Genomic DNA, 9,803 nt, shown 5'->3' with positions numbered 1-9,803 from the left:
TTTCCCTGTCTACGGACAAATAAAAGCTGCTCTCTCCAGAGGGGCGGCAGCAGTCCTGCATGGTCCAGTGAGACCCAGAAGGTTTCAGGAGACCTTCAGTCCTGAGTCCCTTTCAGTCATCGTCTTCTGAGTCTGACTCTTCTGCAGACTCGGATGTGCTCTCTGGCAAGTCCTCTCCCATCTGCTGGAACCTTCCCAACTGTGAATCCCACATGTATTTGATGGTCACCTTGAATTCAGCCATCTCATACCCAAAAAGCTTCAGGACGCGAGCCTGCTCTGGGGTCAGCACGTCGCCCTCCTTGCATACCTCGTAGTCAGATAGCAGAGTCACCACACCTCTCTTGAGGGTGGTGGGCAGGCCCAGCTGCCTGAGCTGTGACTCCATGGAGTGGGGGAACTGCTCCAGAGGCCCTGGGTCCAGGCTCACAGTGAAAGCTGCTTTGTTACCAGCTCGGGTGTAGTCCATTTCTGTGTATTTCGTGAACCACTCATTCACCTCCTCCTTTGTGCGGTTGGTGAACAGGAAACCCATCTCACCCCTCAACATTTTGCTGACCTGGTGCAGGTTGTCTTTGTACTCATCAGATGGGCCCCGACCCAAGGCCACCATCATCGCCTTGTTTTTGCCGAAGAACATCCGGCTGTGCTTCCAGGCGTTCTGTATGTCCTTCAGCTTGCTGTTCCTCATGTTGGTCACAGAGACGATGAAAAGGTACTTGTAGGTGTCCACACATTTCCGAAGCTCTTCTATCAGGTTTTGTTTCAATTCCAAGCCTTTATTGGCAGTTTTGGTTAAGGAGACTTTCTTGTCGCGCTTGGATTTGGGCATCGCACTGAATCCACATTATTGTAGTTTTGACTTGCATTTCCCTGATGATTAGTGATGTTGAGTATTTTTAATATACCCAATGGCCATTTGTGTATTTTGAGAACTGTCTACTCATATCTTTTAGTCACATTTAAATTTGATATTTGTTATTTTGCTATTGAGTTGTTTGCCATTAATGGCAAAAACCACAATTACTTTGGCACCAACCTATTATTTTATCTTGACATAATCTCATTTGTTTATTTTTGCATTTTTGCCTATGCTTTTGAGGTCTTACTTAAAAAGTATTTGCCCAGAACAATGTTCTGAAGCAGTTGGACAAAAAACAAGACTCAACTATATACTGCATATAAGAAACTCACTTCACCTATAAAGACATACGTGGACGGAAAGTAAAGAGATGGAAAAGATATTCCATGCAAATTGAAACCAAAAGAGCAGGATTATCTATACTTGTATCAGATAAAATAGACTTCAAGTCATAGACTATAAAAAGAGACAAAGTAGGTCAATTTATAATGATAAAGGGGTCAATTCAGCAAGAAGACATAACAATTGTAAATTTACATGCATTCAACACTGGAGCACCCAAATATATAAAGCAAACTTTAATAGATCTAAAGGGGCAGATAGATTGCAATACAATAATAGCAGGGGACGTTTAATAATGAGCAATTTTGGAATATTGGCACTATTTCTTCTTTAAATGTTTGATTGAATTACCAAGGAAACCACCCACATCTGGGTTTTCTTTATGAGAAATTTTTAATTATATATTCAATTTCTTTAGTTGTTATAGATCTATTCAGATTTTCTGTTTCTTTTAAAGTCTGTGTTGGTAATTTGTGTCTTTCTGGGAATTTGTCCATTTCATCTAAGTCTTCTAATTTATTGGATTATTTGTTTACAATATTTCTTTGTAATCCTCTTAATGGCTGTACGTTCATTGCTGATGTCCCCTCTTGTATTCCTGATTTTGGTGATGTGTATCTTCTCTCTTTTGTTTTGGTCAGTTTAGCCAAAGATTTCTCAAGTTTTGTTGATCTTTTCAAAGAACAATTTTTTTTGTTTCATTGATTTTCCCAGTTGTTTTTCTGTTTTGTATTTTATTTATGCCTGCTCTAATTTTATTTATGTCTGCTCCATATCTTTGTCATGGGTTTATTTTGCTCTTCTTTTTCTCGATTCTGAAGGTGAAATACTAGATTACTGATTTAAGAGCTTCTTTTGTAATACAGATATTTAAAGCTATGTATTTTATCCTAAGCACTAAGTTAGCTACATCCCATAAATTTTATATGTTGTGTTTCCATTTTCATTCAGTTCAAAATACTTTCTAATCTTCTTTGTGATTTCTTCTTTGATCCATGGACTATTTGGCTATATATAGTTTAATTTCCAAGTATTTCTGGATTTTGCAAATGCCTTTCTATTGATTTATAATTTAATTTCCTTGTGGCCAGAGAATATAATCAGCATGATTTCAATCCTTTTAAGTTGTTGAGACTTATATAGGCATAGCATATAGTCTACCCTGAGGAATAGTTCATGTGCACTTTTGAAAGGATGTGAATTTTACTGTGGTTGGATGCAGTCTTCTGTAGATATCAGTTAGTCAAATTGATTAATAGTGTTCTTCAAGTTGTTTCAATACTTACAGATTAACCATCTAGCAGTTCTATTAATTTTTTAGTTTCTAACTATTATTGTAAAATTGTCTGTTTTACTCAATTCTGTCACCTTTGTTTTAAGTATTTTTAGGGCTTTGTTGTTAGATAAAACATGTTTATAATATTTACATCTTTCTATAAATTGTCAATTTTTGCCTGGTGTGGTAGCTTACGTCTGTAATCCCACCCCTTTGCGAGGCCGAGGCGGGCGGATCACCTGAGGTCAGGCGTTTGAGATCAGCCTGGACAACATGGCAAAGCCCTGTCTCTACTAAAATTACAAAAATTAGCTGGGTGTGGTGGCACATGCCTGTAGTCCCAAACTATTCAGGAGGCTGAGTCAGGAGGATCGCTTGAACCCAGGAGGTGGAGGTTGCAGTGAGCTGAGATTACACCACTGCACTCCAGCCTGAGCAAAGAGTGAGATTCTGTCTCAAAACAAATTGTCAATTTTATCAAGACAAAATATGTCTCTGTCTCGTAACAATTTTTGTTTTAAAGCCTATTCTGTGTGGTATTAAAATAGCAATTTCAGCTCTCTTATGGTTACTGTTTGCATGGTGTATCTTTTTCCATCCACTTACTTTCAACCTGTTTGTGGCTTTAAATCTAAAGTGTATCTCTTGCAGGCAGGAAATAGTTGCATCCTGTGTTTCACTTATCCAATCTGACAATCTATGTTTACATTGGGTTCCTTAATTTACTTATTTAATGTAACTTTATGTAGTTGGATTTATGTCTGCTAGCTGGGTATTTTTTCCATACATGTCTCATGCCTTCATTAATCTTATCCTTTTTCTTCACTACCTATTTTTGTTGAATAGATATTTTCTAATATACCATTTTAATTCCTTTGAAGTTGTTTTTAATATATTTTGAGTTGTTTTCTTAGAGTTGTTGTTGGGATTATAATCTGCATCTTAAAATAATCCACTTTGAATTAATCCTAATTTCACTCTGGTACTATATACAAACTTCTCCACAATAGCTCCCTTCCATCTCTTCTCGATACTACTGCTTTTATGCAAATTATATCTTTTTATGTTGTTTGTTTTTTTACACAGAGTTCACTCTTGCTACCCAGGCTGGAGTGTAATGGCACAATCTCGGCTCACTGCAACCTCCACCTCCAGGGTTCAAACAATTCCCCCACCTCAGCCTCCCAAGTAGCTGGGATTACAGGTGCCCGTCACCAAGCCCAGCTAATTTTTTGTATTTTTGGTAGAGACAAGGTTTCACCATGTTGGCCAGTCTGGTCTCGAACTCCTGACCTCAAGTGGTCCACCTGCCTTGGCCTCCCAAAGTGCTGGGATTACAGGCATGAGTCACCCCACCTGGCCATCTTTATATGTTATATGCTCAACAATACAGTTTTAAATTGTTTTACACAATTTATTTTATTCAACGTTTTAAAAACTAAGAGAAGATTTAAATATATATTTATTCTGTCTATTATATTTACTTATGGAATTACTTTACCTGTGTTCTTTGTTTCTTCATAACATATTCAAATTACCATCTGGTTTTATATATTTTCAGCCTGAAAACTTCTTTTGGAATTTCTTATAAGGCAGGTCTGATGGCAATGAATTTTCTCAGTCTTTGTTTAACTAGGAATGTTTTATTTCATTTTCCTTTTGAAAGATATAATTCTTGGTGGACAGTTTTTTCTTTCAACACTTTGAACATCATCCCATTGCCTTCTGGCTCCATGGTGTCTAATGGGAGGTCAGCTGCTATTCTTATTAGGGTATTTTGTGAGTCATTTTGTATTGTTGCTTTCAAGATTGTCTCTTTTCAACAGTTTTTTTGTGGTGAATCTAGGTGTAGACTTCTTTTAGTTTACACTACTTGGAGTTTGTTGAGCTTCTTGAAAGTGTAAATTAATGTTTTTGTCATATTTTGGGAGTTTTCATCCAGTATTCCTTTGAATATTTTTTTCTGTTCCTTTTTTTCTCTCCTCTCTTTCCATTGCTCCCATTATGCATATGTTAGTGTGCTTAACAGGTGTATTAGGGTTCTCCAGAGGGACAGAACTAATAGGATATATGTATATATGAAAGGAAGTTTAATGGAGAGAATTAGCTCACATGATCACAAGGCAAATTCCCATGATAGGTTGTCTGCAAGCTGAGGAAAAAAGAAGCCACTAGTGGCTCAGTCCAAGTCCAAAAGCCTCAAAGGTAGGGAAGCCAACAATGCAGCCTTCAGTCTGTGGCCAAAGGCCCAAGAGGCCCCAGCAAACCAATAGTCCAAAGGCTGAAGAACCTAAAGTCTCATGTCTAAGGACAGGAGGAACAGAAGGAAGCATCCAGCATGGAAGAAAGATGAGAGCCAGAAGACTCAGCTTATCCCACCTTCTGCCTGCTTTGTTCTAGCCATGCTGGCTAGCTGAGTGGATGGTGCCCACCCACACTGAGAGTGGGTCTTCCTCTCCCAGTCCACTGACTCAAATATCAGTCTCCTCTGGCAGCACACCCACAGACACATCCAGAAACAATACTTTACCAGCTGTTTAGGCATCCTTCAGTCCAATAAAGTTGACACCTAATATTAACCATCACAAAAGTGTACTAAATTTCTCTAAGTCTCTGTTCATTCTTCTTTGTTCTTTTTTCTCTGTGTTCTTTAGGTTGCATATCCCTATTAATCTGTCTCCAAGTTCACTGATTATTTCCTCTTTCAGCTCAAACCTGCTGCTGTGCCACTCTAGTGAATTTCTTTATTCAGTTATCTGACTTTTCAATTCCAGAATTTCCATTTGGCTCTTTTTTCCAATTTCCATCTCTTTATTGATAGTCTCTGTTTTATGAGTCATTGTAGTAATACTTTCCCTTAACTTTTTTTTTTTTTTTTTTTTTTTTTTGCAGAGTCTCACTCTGTCACCAGACTGGAGTGCAGTGGTGCGATTCCCCTAACTTTTAAAGCCTGGCTTCCTTTACTTCTCTGAACATATTTATAAAAACATGGTTGAAGTCTTTTTTAACTAAGTTCAACTTACGGTCTCCTTTAGAGACAGTTTCTGTTCATAGATTTTTATTTCTATGTATGGGCCACACTTTCTTATTTCTTTGCATGTCTCATAAATTTTTGTCGACAACTGAATATATTTTAGATAAAATATTGTAGCAACTATCGATTATGTTCTTCTCCCCACCCCTCCCAGTGATTGCTGTTGCTACTGGGAGATTTTGTTGTTAATGTTATTTTTTGTTTGTATATTTAGTGATTTGCCTGGACTAAATATACAGTACCTGTCTTCCCTCCAATGTGGAACCACTGAATTGTGTAATCTGTTGTTTTTCTTAATTGTTTTATTTTAAGCTTGGCTTCTGCTATGGTCTGCATATTTGTGTACCCCCAAAATTTATATGCTGAAATCTAACCCCCAAGATGATAGTATTAAGAGATGAGGACATTGAGTTAATTAGGTCATGAGGGCTCCATCCTCATGAGTGAGATTGGTGCCTTTATAAAAGAGGCTTACAGGAGCCCTTTTGCCTTCCTGCCATGTGAGGACACTGTGAAAGGACACAGTGAGACGGTGTCATTTTTGAAGCAGAAAGTGAGCCCTTACCAGATTTCAAATCCGCTAGTCACTTGATCTTGGATTTCCCAGCCTCTGAAACTGTGAACAATAAACTTCTGTTGTTGATAAATTACCCAGTCTGTGGCATTTTTGTTATGCATTTTGTTTTATGGCATTTTTGTCACAGTTGACCAAATGGACGAAGACAGCTCCCTAGGAGTCATCCCTAGATCATATTGCTTAGTGGCCAACAAATATTGGTCAATGTTAAACAGGTTATACTTGAAGACCTTGAGCGAATAAAGCTTCCACTTTTTGCTGAGATGATTTTGGGGTTGGGGCATACATTCAAAGTTAATCCAGTTAATTGAGCTTCCTTAGCTTTTACTTTCTGCTTATGCGGAGCCTCCCCATCATCTGGGTGTGAGTAGATAACTAGGGCCCTTTCTGGTCTTTGCTTAGTGTGTTCTTAGCCCTGCACATACACACAGACTTCCGGATTCCTCAAGAATATGACAGCCTTTTCAAAACCTTCTAAAGTTATCTCATTTCCCAGATCTCCACTTAACATTTTTGGTTGGCCTCTAGTTTGCTTAACCAGTATCATAGCCTCAGACAGTTATGGCATTAGCCTTTCATTTTTTGACACTGGTCACTATTGTTTTCAATAATATCCCTGGGCCTTTGGACTTCAGCAGAGCTCCAAGTCAGATCGCCACCCCCAGACAGGAGCCAAGCTAATCATCTTCATAAATACTGCAGCACAGAATTAGGCAGGTGGGGTAGGGGAGGAGGGATGGGAGCAACCTCAAGTTAAAACATCCCACGGTTTTACTAAGATTCAGTAGTTTTCTTGAACAAATGCTTTTCAGTTTATTGTGTCCCTCTGCTTAATGTTCAGAGTTCTGAAATGCTTGTTTTAATAATTTTACCAGTTTATCACTGCTTTTTTGAGGTGGGATCTCACTGTGTCACCCAGGCTGGGGTGCAGTGGCACAGTCATAGCTCACTATAACCTCGACTTCCTGGCCTCAAGAAATCCTTTTTCCTCAGCCTCACAAAGCACTGGGATTACAGGCATGAGCCACCATGCCCAGCCTATCATTGTTTTTGCGGGGGGTTAATTTGCCAAGGTCCTCACTCTGCCTGAATTATAGACTTTGTTTCATTTGCAGTTTTAAAATCTTGTTACTCCTCTTGCTCAAAAAATTTATTTTTTAATCGACAGATAAAATTGTATGCATTTATTGTGTACAACATGATGTTTTGAAGTATATATGTGTTATGGAGTGGCTAAATCTATTAATTTACATATGCATTACCTCATTTGATTATCATTTTGTAGTAAAAACGCTTAACATTCACACTCTAAGCATTTTTCAAGAATACACTATTGATGCTATGAGCCACATCTTAGACTTCTCTAGCATTTCTCCAATGGCGTGGTATAGTGCTGAACATAGAACAGACATGCCTGGAAGGCTTTTGGGTCACTAGAAAGCTACCATAGATTATTCTGTCCAGTGAGGAATTGATATATTTCACTGCACAAATAATTGCAAATAAATGCAGAAATAATGTCTGACTAAATGTTCTGATGCACAGCCTGGGATACAAACCACAATTTTGTATGTTATGTTTGTGGTCTGCTTTAGAGTTTTCAATGCACTTTCGTTTTTTTTTTTTTTTTTAATTTTTTTATTATACTTTAAGTTCTAGGGTACATGTGCACAACGTGCAGGTTTGTTACATATGTATAACATGTCCATGTTGGTGTGCTGCACCCATTACATCGTCATTTACATTAGGTAATATCTCCTAATACTATCCCTCCCCCTCCCCTACCCATGACAGGAGGCCCTGGTGTGAGATGTTCCCCTTCCTGTGTCCAAGTGTTCTCAGTTGTTCAGTTCCCACCTATGATGAGAACATGCGGTGTTTGGTTTTCTGTACTTGCGATAGTTTGCTGAGATGATGGTTTTGCAGCTGCATCCATGTCCCTACAAAAGAACATGAACTCATCCCTTTTTTATGGCCACATAGTATTCCATGCAAATGCACTTTCTTATCCGTGATCTCGACTGATCCTTGAGACAACTCAGTGAAAAAGGTAGGGGAGGTATATATCTCTGTTTTATATTTGAAGAAAATTTAGAAGGCTTAGCTATATAAAATTTGTGTTAGAACTAGAGTGTGAAATCAAGTTTTTTATCTCCTTGTCTCTCTGATTAGTCACTTTCCCATACACATGACAATCACACAAGTTCCAATGTAAATATTATAATCATAACAAATACTACTAATAATAATTTAACAATAACATAAAATGTTATCACTTAAGTTTTCTTGAACTTCACAGAGAACCTAAAGACCAGTACAAATAAATGTCAAATATATTCCTGTGAGGGTGGACTAGATTCTGCTATAAAAACAACCCCAAAATACGAGTGGTTGGCACAGAAAAATATATTTCTTATTTACACAACATTACCAATGCATGTCAGCAAGGACATCCTGCTCATCCTGGTCATTTAGAGTCCCAGGCTTACGGAGGATATATTTCAACACTTTTATGGCCACTACAACAGCGACTTGTAAATCTTCTGGCTAAGGAGTTCTACGTTACAGTGAGCTATGATCATGCCACTGCACTCCAGCCTGGGTGACAGAGAAAGACCTTGGCTCAAAAATAAATACATAATAAAATAATGTTTCTGGCCAAAATCTTTTCACTCACATTTCATTGGACAAAACAAGTCACTTGGCTTTATCTGACTTCATTGTAAGCAAAGATGTGTAATCCCATTCTGTGCCAAGAAGGAGGAAAGATGTGGTGAAGAACATGAATATTACCACCACCCCAAATATCCTTAAGTGAAATGCCAGGCCACCCAAAAAGACATGCTAAGAGAACGATGAAACAGAATTAGACCATCACTCAACTCCCATGTATTTAAGGAGTTGAGGTTGGAGAGCCAAAGTGGGAGGATTTCTTTGGAGAATTGTTGGTGTACTGAGTGTTTCCCTTCTCTGTCTCTCATGGGGGATCAAATGGGATATTTTTTCTCACCTCAGCCAAGTAAGAGGGGACTCAAAGGGTGGAGCATTTCAAAAACAATTATCCCCTGTGGTGCAGAAAACATGAGGACTCATATTTAAAATTCGCACATGGGAGGACTAGAGGTGCAGGGCCATGGTTGCACTGCCTGTTCCACAGCAGAGCTGAAAGGCATGATTTTCCAGGAAACAGACGTTTTCTAGGAGTTAGGGAGCTAGACGGGAATCACTTTTAAAAGTAATAATGCCCAAGAGAGGTGAAATAAGCCCAAAACAGCATTTATGTGGAATGGACTGAGGCTGAGGGAGGGAGTAAAAAGTGGGCAGCCTGAGAATAGTCACTGCCATCAGGGATGCTGGTCAGAGATTCTTAGTGGGAGGCTCTCCAAGAAACACACAAAGTCAGGTGCAGTGGCTCACACCTGTAATCCCAGCACTTTGGGAGGCCAAGGAGGGTGAATCACGAGGTCAGGAGGTTGAGACCAGCCTGGCCAACATGATGAAACCCCGTCTCTACTGAAAATACAAAAATTAACTGGATGTGGTGGCACACGCCTGTAATCCCAGCTACTCAGAAGGTTGAGGCAGGAGAATTGCTTGAACCTAGGAAGCAGAGGTTGCAGTGAGCCTAGATTGTGCCACTGCACTCCAGCCTGGACAACAGAGTGAGACTCTGTCTCAAAATATATATATATATATAAAATATATATATATA

The 9,803-nt window shown here is 38.8% G+C and overlaps 1 pseudogene; it reads right to left on the bottom strand.

Moving 5' to 3' along the window:
- Window positions 1–112: 112 nt before the first annotated feature.
- On the bottom strand, window positions 113–832 carry LOC108544990 (mRNA turnover protein 4 homolog pseudogene; annotated as a pseudogene).
- Between the last annotated feature and the right edge of the window lie 8,971 nt (window positions 833–9,803).

The sequence above is a fragment of the Rhinopithecus bieti genome, unplaced genomic scaffold (genome assembly GCF_001698545.2).
Source record: "Rhinopithecus bieti isolate Rb0 unplaced genomic scaffold, ASM169854v2 scaffold_28557, whole genome shotgun sequence".
In the NCBI taxonomy this organism is placed as follows: domain Eukaryota; kingdom Metazoa; phylum Chordata; class Mammalia; order Primates; family Cercopithecidae; genus Rhinopithecus; species Rhinopithecus bieti.
Note: the sequence above shows the minus strand (reverse complement) of the source record. Positions and strands in the feature narration are given on the sequence as shown.